This window comes from Rhinolophus sinicus, linkage group LG01 (genome assembly GCF_036562045.2).
Source record: "Rhinolophus sinicus isolate RSC01 linkage group LG01, ASM3656204v1, whole genome shotgun sequence".
NCBI lineage: Eukaryota > Metazoa > Chordata > Mammalia > Chiroptera > Rhinolophidae > Rhinolophus > Rhinolophus sinicus.
In genome coordinates, this window is record NC_133751.1 from 87,297,676 (window position 1) to 87,316,682 (window position 19,007).

At 35.2% G+C, this 19,007-nt stretch overlaps 1 long non-coding RNA gene across 2 annotated transcripts in view; it reads right to left on the reverse strand.

Moving 5' to 3' along the window:
* Nucleotides 1-19,007, reverse strand: part of LOC141573146 (uncharacterized) — a 60,720-nt gene that overhangs the window by 12,068 nt on the left and 29,645 nt on the right. The window contains exon 2 of one of the 2 annotated variants that reach the window (XR_012498765.1): nt 1,952-2,026. The exons of the other annotated variant lie outside the window; for it this stretch is intronic. This is a non-coding gene — a long non-coding RNA (uncharacterized LOC141573146). The remainder of the gene's footprint in view (nt 1-1,951; nt 2,027-19,007) is intronic. 2 annotated transcript variants of the gene reach the window in all.

A 19,007-nucleotide genomic window follows, 5' to 3' on the forward strand; every position in this document is an offset into this window, starting at 1 on the left:
ATGGCAACAAAGCTTTGTAATTCATAGGTGTCTATTTTTATTCTACATTTTAGCATGGTTACCAGATATGTTTCTAATTTCGTATTAAGTACAAAACTCTTATATAACCAGTTTGATACCTGAAGGTTGGATTATGGCTTTGCATTTTTGTGAAGTTTTAAACTCATGCTTCCAATGAAATATACAGGCTTAGTGGAAATCATACTTTGCTGTATTTGTTGTTTACAAAAACCAGTGATTTAAATCTGCCATGGACAGTGAAAGCACCTTGCCAGACATCAGAAATGATGTAAACGTAGGAGGAAGAGAAATAATACTGTCTAAAAACCTAGGACAAATTCTCAGTATGTGGTTATCTCACAGGGTCAGTAGGTGGTTTCTAAACTTCACAAGTGAATGCAGACAAAATTCAATTTGGGTTCAGCAAGTCTTGAAGGTTTGGAAACCACATATTGGAATACAGGATGCTTTTTTTTTCCCCCCCATAAAACAATATTATAAGTGGTAGTAGAATCCTTATCTCTCCCCACTCCTGAGCTTAATGAAATCAAACACTCTCTCTCCATATATATATATATATATATATATATATATATATATATATATGGAGAGAGAGTGTTTGATATATATACATATATATGGCATATATAGAATAATATGCCATTATATGTAAAATACTATTATATAGAACTATATACAATATACCATTATAATATATATTATTAATTACAAAAGTATTATAATGGTATCATTATAATGGTATACTTATAGTTATTTATAGTTAATGGTATCATAATACTTATAGTACTTTATAGTTCCCCCTTTTTATTTCAGATATCTGTGTCTAGGATTATCAACATCAAGTTGTTTGAAATTTCTGCCAGTTCTACCTGTTTTTTGGTGAGGGGTATAGTTAAATCCATCCTTGTTACTGAGCCAAGTACTAGATGCCAATAAAATTTGGCATTTACTTTTCTTTGTGTGACTGGGTATTTTTGTTCAGTGACATAGCTAATATAGATTGAGATTCTTGACATGGTACATCAGCTTAAGGAAGGACACACAAAAGAGACATATCAACTTTTCTATTAGAAATTCTTCATTAAAACAATGAAGAACAGAATAATGATGTCTGTGGGCCTGATCCTCGTGTCTCTTAAGTGTTGAATTATGATCTATTGACCTTCCCTCAGGATGGGGTGGGAAGGATGTTTCTGTGAATTTCTGCATTCCCAAATTTTGCCCTCTTCTCAAATGCCTTAATCTTTCCTTACTTATGCAGCATCTTACTCACTAAATCCTCCCTTATCCTCAGCTGTATCCTCAGGGTTCAGTGATTGATGTTACGCTTTTCGTTCTTCATGTGTACTATCTTGGGAGGATCTTACTCACTTTCAATTGTTCCCATATAATCCAGCAGATACAGAGGTAGATAGGCTTCTAGATCATCACATCTGATGCCAAGGTTTTATGAAACCCCAGACTTTTCATGTTGTAATATTACATACTGGTGCTACCTCCCAGTTTCATTTGCTCTTCTCCAGCTAAGCATGTTTTTTTACTCTTTACTCTTTGAACATAATTACTTAGTTTTCCCTATATTCCCCATTGTCATAATTTCCACCAGGGTAGAAACTTTATACAAGTAAATATGCATAAGAAAGTTATATGTGATCAAACTCAAGCTCACAAAAATTGTCCTTAGGTAAAATGGGTACTCTGTTTTTCTGATGAATTTGGATTTCAACTGAAGTCAATAAGATAAACCAGTAAGAAATTATAGAATTAAAAATATTTTAAATTGCTACCTTGGACTTGCATGGGGTAAAAGAAACTGTAAAGAGTATCCTTTATGACCATTAAAAAGTGAAAATGAGAATTGAAATCACAAGCGATGAAACTTAATAAAAAATGTTATATAACCCATGTAGATATAATAGGCACAGCTTACCTCCCTGCTCAAGTATTCTTACATGACCAGATTTTGCTCCAATACGTTACTTCTCTTAATAGGCCCACTGTTAACCTGTTTAGGGATCAGGGAATAGGCAATAGGAATAAATAGTGAGTCTTCATCTTTGAAATGCTACCTAAAAGACCTTAATCAACAACTATTGATTTTAAGTCTAGAGGGAGGTCAGCCACAGCCATGTACATTAATATTTATTAAAAGTTGTAGGGAGGTATAATAAAAATTAGATTTTCTATTTATCTTCATTTAAATGGCAAGAAAATTAGGCTGTAAAAGCACCAATAATTTGTTTTAGTTATTTTCTGTAGCTTGGCAGGCTTCAGGTGCTGACTTGTGAGTGAATTCAGAGGGGATTATTTACACGGATCAGATCTGAGAACAGAGGGCTCCAATACTTTTATCACAAAATCGGAGTTAAGGGACAAACAGTTATCTACATAGCAGTAACAATGGCATCTTAAATTCTCTGTAATCTGTTTATTTTTTTCTTCCATAGGGAATATTGAACTTACAAAAGACTACCAAGGGTGGGTGATAAGAGAGAACTTGGTATGACCCCACACATTTAGGAATCTTATATTACCAAAAAATGGAGAAGTCAACTGAGAGAAATACATTAAAATTCTACAAAGGCTGATTTTATCTATTGAATTGGATATTTGCAAAAACATATAAAGGGAGGGAAAGAAGGAAGTAAAAAAAAAGGTAAGAAAGGTGAAAGGTTTTTTATTTATTTTTTTATATCTCAGTTTTTGTATTTCAGTTATTCTCTCCTGCATTTTTAATATCTCAATATTGATGGACTTGGTTATTGCTGGAGTAGGGAGGTACAAAGTGTAGTGCAAAGGATGCTATGGAGAAAACTACAGGTACCATTTGCTGGCCAATCTCATGGCAAGGTTCCATGGGTACTGTGGCAATACTAGGGCAACCTATAAAGCTATGTATTTAACAATTCTGCTCATTCTTATATTTTAGAGACCAGGTGGAAATTCATTTTGTCCCTGTCATCTGTATCTTTCACCCACAGAGGTCACTGCAGGGGATTATTTTCCCACAAAGCAATAGGTAACTACAGTACATGGTGGCACAAGAAAGTATAGCAGAAAAAAGACAGCACCAATGATCAGGAGTAGACTCATAGTACCGTAGAGTTTTCCTTAATATTTGCATTTTTATAGTTACTCAGGCTCTTTCAAAGCATTTTCACATGTCATTAGAAATTAACAACAATTATCTCCAAGATACCCAGATGTATCAGCATCAATTACATTTCTTTAAATAAGTGTTTATAATAGAGACTGACCAGCTCTTTAACCACACCCATTTTTTCTCATCCCTAGGTATGTAGCTATACCACAGTCCTTGAATAATTACTAAATATATGACTGTAAGGCACAAATACCGTTTTGTGTAGTATTATGTGAACAAGAAATATTGTCAGTCATGCTTGACAATACATTATCCATTGGTCTGTAATAGCAGTTAGAATAACCTTGACTTGTACCATAGCAACTGCACATAATCATCCAAAGGTCAACAAATGTGCCTCAGTCATTCTAGTCTCCTTTTTGGAAAATTATCTGATCATTTTTTTCTCCCCCACCCCCATCAATAACTTTATTTCAATGGCTTTGGTCTTCTTGCTCCCTTGAAATTAGCAGGAGAGTTTAGCTTCCCCATTTTAACCCCTGGTGTACTCTAGGACAAGGCTTGCACATAATTTGTCATCTCTAATGCTTTCTGCTACTGGATACGCTATATCACCTCCTTACGCAGTCCAGTTCCGGGGCCTGGACCCTACCAAGTACTGGCCCCTTCACTATGGAGTGCCCTGGCCATTTTTGTTTCATAAATATATAGATTCTGTTGCTGGGAAGTGAGAACAGAAGATGTTTTGGTTCCCCATTGATGAGTCACTATGGAGAAGGATACTAATAGCCAAAAGTCAATAGCCAGAATCATGGAAGCCAAAGTGCAACCGCTACTAAGAAGCAAAAAGAGTGGAGGAGCCGTGACATTTTGGTATCCAGGTCCAAAAACCTGGAGTTTAGAAGTTCACAAAGTAAAACATACCGGTAGTACTGTGGTAAACACAGTACATATATGAACATATCATTTAAAATATTTTTAAATTGGAGTATGTGTGTATATGTATGTTTGCTTTGAGAAGTCACTAGCCCAGTCCAGACCAAAACCCCTGCTTACAGCTTTAAAACTAATTCCAGCCTTTATAACAAATAGATTTAAGTCTACTAACCAAGTGAAAGACTTGGTTAGTAATTACTCAGGAGTTGAAAGGACCTGATCTCACAGACTGAGAGATCAGCATCTACAGGTGAAAAGGCTGGGACAAGTAGGCTGACAACGATTTACGCTAAGTAGCCAATTCAATAAATGCTGTTATTGTCATGAATGACCAAATCTGAGATCCATATTGCTATAATTATCTACTGTAGGAGAGTTAAAAGAGGAGGAAAAATTATATTAAAAATAATAGATAAATATCTCAAACTTCATTTTAAAATTTGTTGTGTATAACCATGCATTTTGAGTCTCTTCTGTGCATTATACAGATTCAGGAACTGAAGTACTCCCAGTTGTTTCGTGTTGTGTGTTTTTTTTTAACTATCTGCAAGGGTCATGCTAAGTTTCCTCTTATCACTGTTTTCTCATTCAATAACCCTCCAGGGAAGAAGATTGCGAGACTTCACTCTTCCTTTCTAATAACACATGGACAACACTCATCTGCACATTTTCTTTCATTCAAATACCAATTGCAAAAGCTTTTAGTTTTCTTGGGTCTGTTTAACACATTTAAATGCAGATACAAAGTAATAGTTATAATAGCCCCAATTTGTGTTATTCATTAACAAATAATATTTTTAAGACTCTTTAAAACAGTTTATATTTATAGTGACCTTGTTCTTTTAAGTTTTATTTCTATTCTAAATTATTACTTCTAATCATTCCTCTTTATTGTTATAGCTTCACAATTTTTTTTAAAGACCTTTTTCAGCATTAAAAATACTGCTCTAAATATATGTGATAGATATCCAAGTAAATGCATACAAAATCTAATATATATTTGTTAAAATAATCTCTAAAGTATTATCCTTTAATATGTTTTCAAGGGTACTTTTAAAATTGCCCCTAGAGAAAAGTATAATAAATAGGAAATATTCAATTAAAACTATTACAGCAAACTGGTCAAAATGTTGTATAACACTTTAGTAAAAAATTGAATTTCTGCATGCAAACTGAAATACGTTACACTTCAAATTATTAATAAATGCACTGATATGCTCAAGGAAACATTAAATAATTAATATTCAACAAAAAAAATTTAGCAAAACTGGAAATCAGCAATGTTTAAATTAGGCCACAGTCATTAAAGTCAAGACACAGCATTGTATAATGCCTATTTATCAGTATTATTATGTATTACCTTTAATTTCTCCCTTGCAAAATGAGGACCTTTAGACATATATTCTATTTAAATACACACACACACACACACACACACACACACACACACACATATACATATTGCTTTTTTAAAAAATGCAAAATAAATGCATTCTGATTGAATATAATTTTTTAAATATGGAAGAGGGTAAATTTCTCTATCAAACCCAAATTCATCCTCAAAAAAACCTACAAAAAAGGTATATGTGGATTTCTATATATTCTCCTAGATCTTTTTCTGTACACATATAGATAATATAAGCTCTTAGAAATTTGTGTATGCATACACGCTATTTAGTGATTACGCTATATATCCAGGTCTGTAATGTGACTTTTTTCACTTAAACTTACACATAAAGCTATCCCTATGAGTATGTATGTATTCTTTTTGAGGATTATTATTATTATATATAATAATTTACTCATTATACATTTAATTACTATTTGATGTTTCTCCTACTATACCCATCATACTGCAATGAATATTCTTGAAGTTAGTTTCTGCACTTGTGCATTTTAAGACAAAATTCTTGAATATATCATGATTATACATTTCTCTTTTTTATTAATATATATGTGGCATGTAACTGTAAATTTAAAGTATGCAACATGTTAATTTGATACATATATATACATTGTATATGATTGCATTTGACATTATGGCAGTAGTTAGTAATTTCTCTGTTGTGTCATATAATTATATCATTTCTTTTTAGTGGTTGGAATGATGAACTTTTAGTCTCTTAGAAAGTTTGATGATTATAATACAATGTAGTTGTCTATATTCACCTGGTGTTGTAAGTTGCATGTTGCTAGAAGTCTTCAAAATGTTAGAATGATGAGAAATTACCAACGACAAATGACCAAATGATGAAATAATAATGTCCTGGAGAATGTACTATGTGCAGTTGAGAAGAATGTATGTGTACATTCTACTGCTGTTGGATGGGATGTTTGCTATATGTCTGTTAAGTCTATTTGGTCTAAAGTATGGTTCAATTCCACTGTTTCTTTGTTGACTTTTACTGTGGCTGATCTATCCATTGCTGACAGTGGGGTGTTGAAATGTCCTATGATTGTTGTCTGTTTCTCCCTTCGGACCTGTTTGTTCTACTGGATATATTTAGGTGCTCTGATGTTGGGTACATATGTATTTACAATTGTGATTTTTGTCTTCATTTATCAAACCCTTTATTATATACAGTAATGGCCTTTTTTTTGTTTCTTGTTATTGTTTTTGGCTTGAATTCTATTTTGTCTGATATAAATATGGCTATCCTCACTTTCTTTTGATTTCCAACAGCAGGGAATATCTTCTCCCACCTCTTCACTTTGAGTAGGTGTGTCTTTAGAGATGAAAAGAGTCTCCTGTAGGCAGCATATAGTTAGGTCTTGCTTTTTAAATCCATCCAACCATTCTCTGCCTTATGATGGGTGCATTTAATCCATTTATATTTAGATATTATTGATAGATAAGAACTTTCTACTGTCATCATTTTATCATTTTAGTTGTTTTGTATCACCACTATTTCTTTTTCCCTGTTTCTACCTATCTTTGTAAATTGGTGGTTTTCCAGGGTGATATGCTCAATCTTCCCCTTGTTTTTGTTTTATGAACTTACTCTAAATTTTTGTTTTGTGGTTACTATGAGGTACAGAAAACATTTCATAGATAAAACAGTCCATTTTATGCTGATAACAACTTATTTTAATTTGCCTATAAAGCTTCACCCTTTTACTCCTCCCTTTATATACTTTTGATGTCACAATTTACCTCTTTGATGCTGTGTATGTATTAACACCTTATAGTAGCTATCTTTATTTTTAATACATTTTTTCCTTTAAACTTTATTGTATAGTTAAGTGGTTAACACACCATTCTAATATAGTTACAGTTTTCTAATTCTATTTGTTTTTCACCTGTACCAGACTGCTATACTTTCATGTGATTTTGTGTCACTGATTAGCATCTTTTCTTTTCAGCTTGAAGAATTCCTTTCTGCATTTTGTTCATGGCAGATCTACGGTGGTGAACTCCCTTATATTTTGTTTATCTGAAAAAGCCTGAAGAATACTTTTGCTGGATAAAGTATTCTTGGTTCTTAGCTGACAATTTTCATCTTTCAGCACTTTGAATGTGTCATTCCATTCTCTCCTGGCCTGTAGAGTTTCTACTGAAAAATCTGCTGTTAGCCTAATGGGGAATCCTTTATCAGTTTCCTTTCTTTCTTTCTCCCTTTCCTTCCCTTTCCTTTCCTTTCCTTTCCTTTCCTTTCCTTTCCTTTCCTTCCCTTCCCTTCCCTTCCCTTCCCTTCCCTTCCCTTCCCTTCCCTTCCCTTCCCTTCCCTTCCCTTCCTTTCCTTTCCTTTCCTTTCCTTTCCTTTCCTTTCCTTTCCTTTCCTTTCCTTTCCTTTCCTTTCCTTTCCTTTCCTTTCCTTTCCTTTCCTTTCCTTTCCTTTCCTTTCCTTTCCTTTCCTTTCCTTTCCTTTCCTTCTTTTCTCTCTCTCCCTCTCTCCTCTCCCTCTCTCCCTCCCTCTTCCTCTTTCACTTTCCTGACTACTTTTAGGATTATTTATCATTGACTTTTAATGACTTCATTACAATGTGTCTTGAAGAAAGCATTTTTGCATTGAGATAATAGGGTGTTCTGTTAGCTTCATGGACTTGTATATCCAACTCCTTCCACCTGTTTGGGAAGTTTCAGATATTATTTCTTTAAATAAACTCTCTGCCCCTTCTCCCACTCTTATACTTTTGGTACATCAGTTATTTTGATATTTGTCTTTTTGATGGACTCTAATAGCACTTGTATGGTTTCTTCAGTTTTTAAAAATCATAGTTCTCTTTCCTCTTCTAACCAAATTATTTCTATATTACTATACTTCAGTTCACTTATTGTTTCTTCTATCAGGTCTGCTTTATTACCAGTGCTTTCTATTACATTCTTCATCTCATTTATTGAATTCTTCAGCTCCAGAATTTCTGTGTTTCTTTGTTATAATTTAATTTCTTTGGTAAAGAAATTCTTGTGTTTATTAATTTTATTCCTGAGTTCATTGAATAGCACTTCTGAGTTTTCTTATAGCTCACAGAATTTCTCCATAATAGCTATTTTGAATTCTTTATCACCTAAATCTCAATAGTCTGTATCACAGTGTTCTATTCCTGAAGAATTATCATTTTCTTTTTGTGATACCATATTTCCTTTTAGTTTTTTGTTTGTTTGGTTTTTTTTGGTAGTATTTGAAGATATGCGTTTTTGTTTTCAAATATGAAGTAGCATACATCTTCTTTAGTTAAGGTTTTATTTTGATGTTACAATTCAACAGACTGGCTATTAGCAAAGTTGTTTTTTGTTTGTTTGTTTGTTTTGTTTTGTTTTTTATTCCAAAAGATGGCAGCATACAAGGTCTGGCAATTAAGCTCACAAATTCATTCTAGAAAAAGTGCTATATACCTCAGTGTTGAATATCACTATGGTCACCTTTTAAAGTACTCCCCTTGGGAAGATATGCACCGATGCCAGTGCCTAGTTCAGTCTTCAAAGCAACTCTTTTTCTGGAATGACCATCAGAAATGTCATGGTATTACACTTGATGTACTGAATGTCATCAAAATGTCTTCCTTTCAATAATTCCTTTACCTTCAGGTAAAGAAAGAAGTCATTGGGAGCCAGATCAGGTGAGTAGGGAGGGTGTTCTAATATAGGTATTTGTTTACTGGCTAAAAACTCCATCCCAGACAGTGCCATGTGAATTGGTGCACTGTCATCATGCAAGAGCCATGCATTGTTGGCCAAAAATTCAGTTCATCTAACTTTTTCATGAAACTTTTCAATACTTCCAAATAGTAAACTTGGTTAACTATTTGTCCAGTTGGTACAAATTCAAAATGAATAGTCCCTCTGATATCAAAAAAGGTTAGCAACATTGTTGCAACAAGTTTGTAAACTTAATCGTCAGACCTTCGTAGATCAAGTTTGTGGTTCCTTCTACCCGAACTGTCTCTCATGGATGTACTCAGATTGTACAAAAGGAGCTAGCAGTTGAGTGGGTTTAGTACTTGGAGCTTTGGTGGTGCCCATGGCCCAGTGGGGGTATCCTCAAGTGGATCACACCCAAAGGTTTATGGGTGGACTTCCTGCTGAAGTCCTGAAGCAGGCAGGAGGAAATCCAGCCTTTCAGTGTCCTTCAATTTTCTTGTCTTCCCCTTTCCTTTTCCTCTCCATCCTCCCAAACATGGAGTCCCCACCTCAGAAGTCTAGGTTCTGCTGGAAACATGTGATTCTCTTCAGCCACAACCTGCACAACTGGAACATCCAGGCAGTCATCACCACATTCGCTTTCTACACCTCTGGGAGATGTTGCCACCGAGTCTCCAAAAGCCCTGTGCCTTTCAGTGTTGCCCTAAAGAGGAGAGTCTCCTTGGTGAGTTCCTCACCTCTGCCTTTAAACTCATCTCTATCCCATTCTGATGGTATGCTAGATTCTCCTGGCAGACAATGCTGGACCTCTATAAATTCTCTGATGCCTGTAGGTACCCTCCCAGTTTTGTACTCTCCAGGCTTACTGCCCCCTTCCTCCCAACTGCAGGGAGGAGGTATGAGGCAGGCTCGTGGACTTCCTTGGATCTGCAATGCCCGCCAACGTCCTCTCTGCCCACTATCAGATGCCCAGGTGGATAGAAACCTCCCAGGTACTCCTGCTATAATGTGCAGAGGCACATTTGTTTGTTTACAAATGTCTAATTAGTTTATGAAAGAGGAGAGAAAAAAGGAACAACTCATGCCACCATGATGATGTCACTCTGTAATATGCACATTTCAAATTATGATAAACACTTCCATGCTGCGTTCCTCAAAGTCCAAAATCAATGAAAAACAGTACATAATTCTATCTCCTTTCTAATCACTCGCTAATAATAGGTATTATAAGATTTCAAATATTAAACAGCCTTGATTTAACAAAATTAAATACCTTTCTTTGTGTCTATTAGTTGTCTGTATAACATCTTCTTTAATTTGCCTATTTGTTTTTTCTTGAATTATACGTTTACAAGATTAACCCTGTGTTACAAATAGTTTCTCTCATTTTATCAATTAACTTTGGTAATGTACATTTTCCATTGGAGATGTTTTTCTTTTTATATAATCACTGTTTTATAAATATTTTTCTATAAAGTTCTCAAGTTTGTATTTTTCTTGGGAAGTTTCTTTTCCCTTGGGGGAAAAAATGTTACCTAAAGTTTTCTCCATTATTATCCTCGGGTACACACAGGATATCCTAATTTTAGGATATCTATCCTAATTTTAATTCACAATGTGTACTACCCTAAAGTCTTATGACTTCAGTCCAAACAATGGGCAAATGTCGTATTTATATATAGCTCTTGATATTTTCTGGGTCTCAGTTTCTTCAGCTATATAAAAAAAAAAAAAAAAAAAACAACAATTGACTATTCCACTTCTGTTATCTAGCCATCTAGACACTAGGAATATGTTGTTCTTTTAAGAGGAATGATATAAGTAACTGTCAGTAATAGAAAATTTTAGTCAAGGAAGAGTTTTTTTAAAAGGTAGTATAGCAGTAATATATACAAATGGAAAAACTGATGTGAATTTGTAATCTTATAAAGAATTTTCTATCTCTGTAACTAAATGAGGTCCAGTAGCAGTAGATGCTACCCTTCAGCCCTTTTAATCAAATAGCACCTCAATTTTCATTACTAATACTTTCCTCAAAGAAATCAGACATGTTTAAGGTATAACAACATCAGCAACATTAACAATAAGAATATCTGTATCTACCACTGACTGAGAGACCTTGAAGGGGAGCAAGCTCAGAAATGCTTCCTTAGTTTGCTTTGGAGTTATAGCAGTTTTGCTGGAGAATACTTGGTAGGAGGTACTGATTAGGGGAGGAAATTGCACATGTGGTAAGCTTAGACACTGTGGTGTTCCTCAAAATGCAGACAGAAATTTGCACACAGATATAAGTTGTCCTAAAAATAAGAATAAACTTGAGGACAAAAAAAAACAAGTTAGGAACTGGATACATCCACAAAGTTCTCTTTGGAACTATTACATTTCTTGAACGTTTTTATTCAGACTAGGTAAAAACTCATATATAGTTTATAATTTAAAAACTCTTATCTCACTTGCAGCAATATTTATGTTTCCTTACTAAAGTATGGCACACCAATGCAATTTAGCATATTGATGCTGTGTGTAACAGTAAGGGACGATCCAGAAAAGGAAAGAAAGCCTGTTCTATCCCAAGCCAAAAGTAGTGCTTTTTGGAAGCTTTTGTAGAAGTTGTAGCTTTGTGTCTGTGGGGAACTGAAGCCCAAGAGTTGAAGAAGGCAAAATAAAAAGTGGCCTAAGGCAAACCAGAAAATAGATGGGAAAAAAGTCAGAGACACAATGGTGATATGTCTGATAGAGGAATAATCAGCTAGTTTCTCAAATATATGAGAAGGGGTTGGCTTTAAGAGGGAATGTTCTAAATTTTACTCAATATCAAAATGTATTTGTAAAAAAATATATTTAAAATTCTTTGAAATATGATCAATTTAGATGTATACCCATTACCCTATATCTAATGTTGTTCTAGGGATTGCTGATACGAATGTTTCCTGTTTCTTGGATCTTACACCTTACAGGAGGGGGATAAATAAAACATGATAAACCAATGAATACTCAGGATCATTTCAGAAAGTGAAAAATAACTAAGGAAAACAAACAGTATACAGAGAGAGAAAGAGACACAGATAATGGAACAGGGTTACTGTAGATTAGAGGATGAGAAAAGATCTCTGAGACAATGACATTTGATATGAGATATGAAAGGAGAGGGACCACCATAGGAAGATCGAAGGTAATTAGCTCAAGCACAGGGAATTCTCCAAGAGCCTTAAGCTGAAATTAATTCAGCGTGCTCAACAAAGAGAAAGGAAGTAAGTGGGGCTATAGGATATTGGAAAATAAAGAAGTATAAATGAGGGAAAATAATATTTTGGTAGTCACTAACAGAAAGATAATATTTAAGGCCATAAGCAATATGTTCTGGGGAAATGTGCAAATATAAAAGGGAAGTCAATTCAAGATCTGAGCCCCACCAGCTCACCAATGTTTTAGAGGACAGAGAAGGCACACGCAGAAAAAGAAATCAATCATGTGAACCACTGGTTATCAATTTTAAGTAAACCTGGAGGATTTGTAAAAACAAGATTTCATTCTAGATACCATATTTCCCTGAAAATAAGACGGGGTCTTACATTAAGTTTTGCTCCAAAAGACACATTAGAGCTTATGGTCAGGGGACGTCCTCCTGAAAAATCGCGTTAGGGCTTATTTTTTGGGGAAAATGGTAGTCTAAGTCAGTGGAACTGGGGTGGGGCCTCCATTGCCATTTCTAATGAGTTCCCAGGTGATACTGATGTTTCTGATCTGAAGACCCACTTGGTGATCCAATGATGTAGGTCTTTGAACACAGAACAAGAAATTTGGATTTATTTTGTTGTTTCTAAGTGTAATGGGAAGCCATTAGGTGATTATAAGCCATAGACTCTGAATAAAGAATGTCTGAGGAAGGGAGTAGAGAATGAAAGTACAGTATACTCTCAATCTATTTGTACCTTTGGATCTAAAAACATGTCTCCTGTAGAAGGCATATAGTTAGCTTTTTTTTTTAACCAGTCAGACAAACTCTGCTTTTGATTGGATTGTTTTATCCATTCACATTTAATATTATTATTGATGTAGTTGGATTTATGTCTAGACTCATGCTTTTTTGTTTTATATGTCTACTGATTTATTTCTCCTTTACTAACTTCAATTAAGTGGCTATTTCTTACTATAATATTTTAATTGCTTTAATATTTTTTTCACTGTGCTTTATGAATTATTTTCTTAGGGGTTGTTTCAGGGCCTAGAAAGCATAGTATACTCAATTAGATGACAGAGACTGCTATAGATAATAATAGTCCAATATATAATTAGTTTAACACAATGGAAGTCATATTTTTGCTCACATAACAACTCAATAAGGGTGTTTGCCTGGCAACTTTTAATACAGTGATTGAGAGACTTTGATTCTTCTATCTGTTGGCTCCTCCATTTCGAAGTCTTCATAATCCTTTGATTTTAGCCCGTGGATAGGAAAAGGTAAGCTAAAGAAAGTCCTAAGCCACGTGTGCCCAAAGGTAGCACTATTCACTTTGACACATAATCCACTGGCAAGAAATTGTCATATTCCTTCCCAACCTGCCCTCTGTGAGGAACTTTAAAATGTAGTATCTGACTGTGCAGTCAAAATAACAACTCTGCATGATGGAAGAGAAGTCCTAAATCTTTGGTGGACTGCAAGTTGTTCCTGCCATGTGATGAAATATATTAGGAAACCACTTCATCTAAGCTAGAGATTTTAATGATTTAAACTAAGACTGTAGTAGGAGAGGTAGAGAAAGGATAGATTCAGATAGAATAAGTAGATTTGCTGTAGGGATGTGAGCTATGCTGTAGATGGTAACATAATATTATTTACTGACATGCAAAAAAGGGCTTTGAGGAAGAAATGAAGGAGTTAATTTTTGACATGTTAATTCTGAGGTGCTAATTAGACATCCAAATAAAAATATAAATCAAGTATTTGGCTATGTGTATCTAGAGTTAATTAAAGAGGTAAAGTTTGGATGTATACACTTGGAAGTCATTGACATAGAGATCACATTTGAGGCTATACGCAAGATTTTCTAGGGAAAATGTGCAGATAGAAAAAGAGAAATCAGCTCAAGATCTGAGCCCCACTGGCTCACCAATATTTTAGCAGACAAACAGAGAAGGTAGAGGCAGTAAAAGAAACGAGAAGAAGCTAAGAGTGTATTAAGGGGAAACCCCTAAATATGTGTTGTCAATAGAAGATAACAGTACAAGAAGCAAAGTGTGCTTAACTGTGCCAAATGTTTCTGACTTTAAGTAAGATAAAGGAATGTTACCAAGGTCAAAAATTACCTTGATAAGAACAGTTTCATATCCTGTCATTTGACTTTGTCCAGATGTTGTAATTGCTTTTAACAAATACAATGCGAGGAGATTGATGCTCTGTGTCTTCCAAACATATGTCATGATATGAAATAAAATTTCTTCATGGAATGTGGAAAAAGGGATAAAGCCATGTGGAGAGAAACAGGGTCTCCAGCTCACAGTCATTATCAGTTTCTGATATATGAGGTCTGCCAATTAAGTTCACGAACTCATCCTAGACAAAGTGTTACATACCTCATTGCTGAATATCACTATGGTCACCTTCAAAGTACTCCCCTTGGGAAACTATGCACTGACACCAGCACCTAGTCCACACTTCAAAGCAATTTTTCTGGAATGGCCATCAGAGCTGTCGTGGTATTACCCTTGATGTCCTAAATGTAATCAAAATGTCTTCCTGTCAATATTTCCTTTATCTTCGGGTAAAGAAAGAAGTCATCGGGGCCAGATCAGGTGAGTAGGGAGAGTGTTTCAATACAGTTATTTGTTTACTGGCTAAAACCTCCCTCACAGACAGTGCCCTGTGAGCTGGTGCATTGTCGTGATGCAAGAGGCATGGGTTGTTGGCCAAAAGTTCAGGTCGTCTAACTTTTACAAGTAGCCTTTTTAGCATTTCCAAAGAGTAAACTTAGTTAACTGTTTGTCCAGTTGGTACAAATTCATAATGAATAATCCCCCTGATATCAAAAAAAGGTTAGCAACATTGTTGCAATGAGTTCCCAAACTTAATAGTCAGACCTTTTATAAGTAAACAAGCCCCCAAACTCTCCAAGTCCATGACCCTCAGGATCTGTGGTCATAATAAATAATTGTCTAACTCCATTAAGTTTTGGGGTATTATGTTTTGCAGCCATAGTGGCGAGAATATAGAACTGGAAATAAAGGAATAATCAAGAGGTAAATGTGGCTTGGGAGAGGGGACAAAGAGGATGGTTGGTAGGGATAAAGGGCTTTGAATGCCTTTGTAAGGACTTTGGCTTCTATTCTGAATGAGATGGGGACCTTTGGAGGATTCTGAACAGAGTAGTAATGTGATCTGATTTATGTCAATGTACTTATTTGCTGCTTCTTGAGGTAGCAAATTTTTGACATTCTTTAAATATGTTTATGCAGTAACTTCTTGCCTAGCAGTAAACGTCTACCTGCATTTTCCTGGAAATGAAACTTTGGTAGCAAAGAAGCCACAATGTGCAGTAGGCAATTTTATATTATTTTCAGTTCAGTGTTCTTCTTTGAAGGATGTTAGTCACAGGTAATTATTAAGGGAGACATTCCTGATATTTATATTTTCTTCTAATTTTGCCAAATGATATTTTCAGTAGATAATATTTTGAATGTTTTGCAGACTTTTACCTAAATACTCAAGAAGCCAAAAAAAAAAAAAAAAAAAAAAAAAAATCTTGGGAATCTCATAGGTCTTTTAAACTCCAGTTCAAAATTTATGCTCCAACTCTACATGCCTGCTTGCACAATGCCCAAGCAATTGGTTAAAAGTTGAAAATACCAGGGGAATGCTATTGTGAGTTATGGTTTAGAAATGCTTCAAGCTGGTAATGGTTTGTTAGCAAGATGATATATATTTTTCTCATATATGGTATAGTACACTGTCATTTTTGTAGTTTTACTAAAGAAAATTTTTACTAACCATATTATTTTTTCAGAGCTAAAAAATTACTTGGATTTCATTTCTCTTATGAAATTTGTAAAATGAAAGATGGGAATCCTATTATAATTAAATGGTGAACAATCCTTATAGAACACATTTTCCATAAGGTCTACAATGTGTTTAATGAAGTGGGAAGGTCTTAGTACACTGTTTTCCACCTATAAGGCATTAAAGTCCTGAGATTTGTATGACATTAAATCAAATACTTAATGACATTTGAATTCCAGACAACTACTCTTTTATAACAAATTAATTGTGCTGTATCACAGATAAGTTTTAAAAAAGAGAGCCATGCTAAAAATCAAACTAAGATAATAAGCACGATAGTGTGTTTGATTTTGTTTAAATAATCATCTATAATTTTAAATGGCATAATTATTTTCAACACCACAAATTATTTTAATGCTTACTTTGTTAAGGCTAATAACATTGCTCCACCAATTTTAATTCATTCAAAATAAAGATTTTCACAATGCACTTCCATGACATATTTATACCAAAAATAGTCATTAATAGATAATAGATTTGTTACAGTTACAAACTTAATCAGCAAGTACAAAAAATGAAGTCAAAACTTATGATGTCCATCTCTAAATGATGCCATCAGAGCTCTACAAATTTTACCTGTCTCATTTTTACCACTTATTACCTATTAGCTGTGATTATACAGCTGTTATATTAAGCTAATATTATAGAAAATATCAGATAATGTATATAAATCAGACCTTCCCATCAGATGAAAAACAGTAGGGTAGGAAATGAATTCAATTATTTCTCCTATAGGCATAGAAAATTTCATTGCCTAATATATATGTTTTCCTTTGATGTTTTCAGGTTGACCCTGGAAATGTCTAGCTGTATGCTGTTCTCATATTTTTTTGCTAACACTTATTATTCAAAGTCGCCATTGGGTAAGTTTGTCTGAGGTAATTAAATTTAAATTTTCTATATGTAAGGACTACAGACTATAATAAAATGATCCTTTACAACCAAAATTTTGCTCATTTCTTAATATGAGCAAAGTGAATTTCAGAAATTTCCTTGAAGATCTAGAGAAAATTATTTTAGAACAAAATACTAATTTATCTAAAAAATGGTAGTGGACTAGCTGAGATAGATTTGAACAATCAAAGATGTGACTACGAATTTCCCTAAAAGTCAAAGAATTCACTCATAATACAGTATAAATAATAGAGAGGATTTTCTCTATCATCAGACACATGAGCCTATATAGTTTTTTGCCTTTCACAGTTTATGAAGGAGCTCAACTTTTTAAAGTTATTATTATGTTTTTTTTTTACTTTCAGTCAAGATGTCAGAGTAATAAACACTGTGTGTGCCTCTCCCCACAACCACATCAAAATTATAAAACAATCGTGACTAAGAACCACCTGAACACTAGCAGAACAGAAAATCTATAACTAAGGATACACACAGGAAGACACATTGAGACTGGTAGGAGGGGAAGAGACATGGAAAGGGCATGCCCTATACCCACAGGCAATAGGATTCAGAAGGGATATATTGGTTGCAGAGGTCTCTGGTGAGTGAGGGGTACCAAGGCTGCGTAGAGGAGCCCTCATAACATCTGGCTGTGAAAAGCAGTGGAGATTGTATCCAAGTAAGATGGAGGGCTGCTGGGATGCTGGGATGCCAGGCATTCATCTGAGCCTCCCCCTTTCTTCCTCCCCTCCCCCGTTACCCCCCTCCCCCCACAAGGACTCACTTGGTCACAACTCACTAGTTCTCCGCTTACAGGATGTAGGAAAGATGTTGAGGAAAATTTGACTTCATTGGCTGATGTGAGCTTTTGTCTCTTACTGCATGTGAGGTGATGGTTAGTTTAGGGTTAAAAAAAATTCTGTGATCAGAGGTTGAGAGAATTCCCCCTTTGGTCTCTTTCTCCCGAGTAGGGGAGATACGAGATGATGTTGCTTTCTGTCTGCTTCAGCAGATGAAGTGAAGAAGTAGCTAAGTTATATCAGGATGACGTGACAGGCACATTGCCAGGCCTTGTTGCTTATCTGGATGAATTGGCCCTTCAGCCGGATGGGCAACATTCATATCACTGACTGCCGGACCCTCCCAGAACTGCCCATTCCTGGAGGGGGAAGCAGGAATAAAAAGCTTGGCTCTAAGGTACATCTGAGAAAATATATAAGACAGACCTCAGCTGGCAAAAAGAGAGGATTTTTTTTTTTTTCGTCATCCGTCCTTGGTGATTTATCATCATTTCAGCATTCTAGAAAACTAGCAAGCAGCAGTGGGAGGCATCTCAGCTTTCCCAGCTGCAGACCTGACAAGGTTTTGGATTTCTGACTATTCCTGTGCTGTTTCCTCCCTGGTTTGGTGAGCCTCTCTGATTATATATATATAATTTTTTTTTTTGTCTTAACAGCCTTTACCTTCTGTAATTGCCTTTCCTTTAATTTCCTTTGTCTTTTGCTTTTGTATATTGCTGAGCGAATTGATTAGAAATTGCAAAATAAATTAATTAGCCCCTGTCTAGCATGTCCTCCTCCTTCTTTTCCCTGCTTATTGTTACATAGAAGCAGCAACTTGAAAAGCAGTAGGGACATATGGTAAGGAACTAAATTGACTCCTTCAGGTGAGGGCTAGTGGGGCAGGGATCAGGGCAGCTCTCTCTGGGGATGGAAGCATAGGCAACTGACATTGCTCTTTTGTTGAGCCTTCCCCTCAACAGTTGGCGGGTGAAGGTGGGTACCAAATCTGAGCTCTTCATTAACCTGGCTAACACTGTCTGCCCCACCTTGGTGATTCCTTGAGACCCTGCCCCAGCCAACTTGGGTGCCCAGACTGAGCCACTTCCAGCGGCTTTTCCACACAAGTGGCCTGCC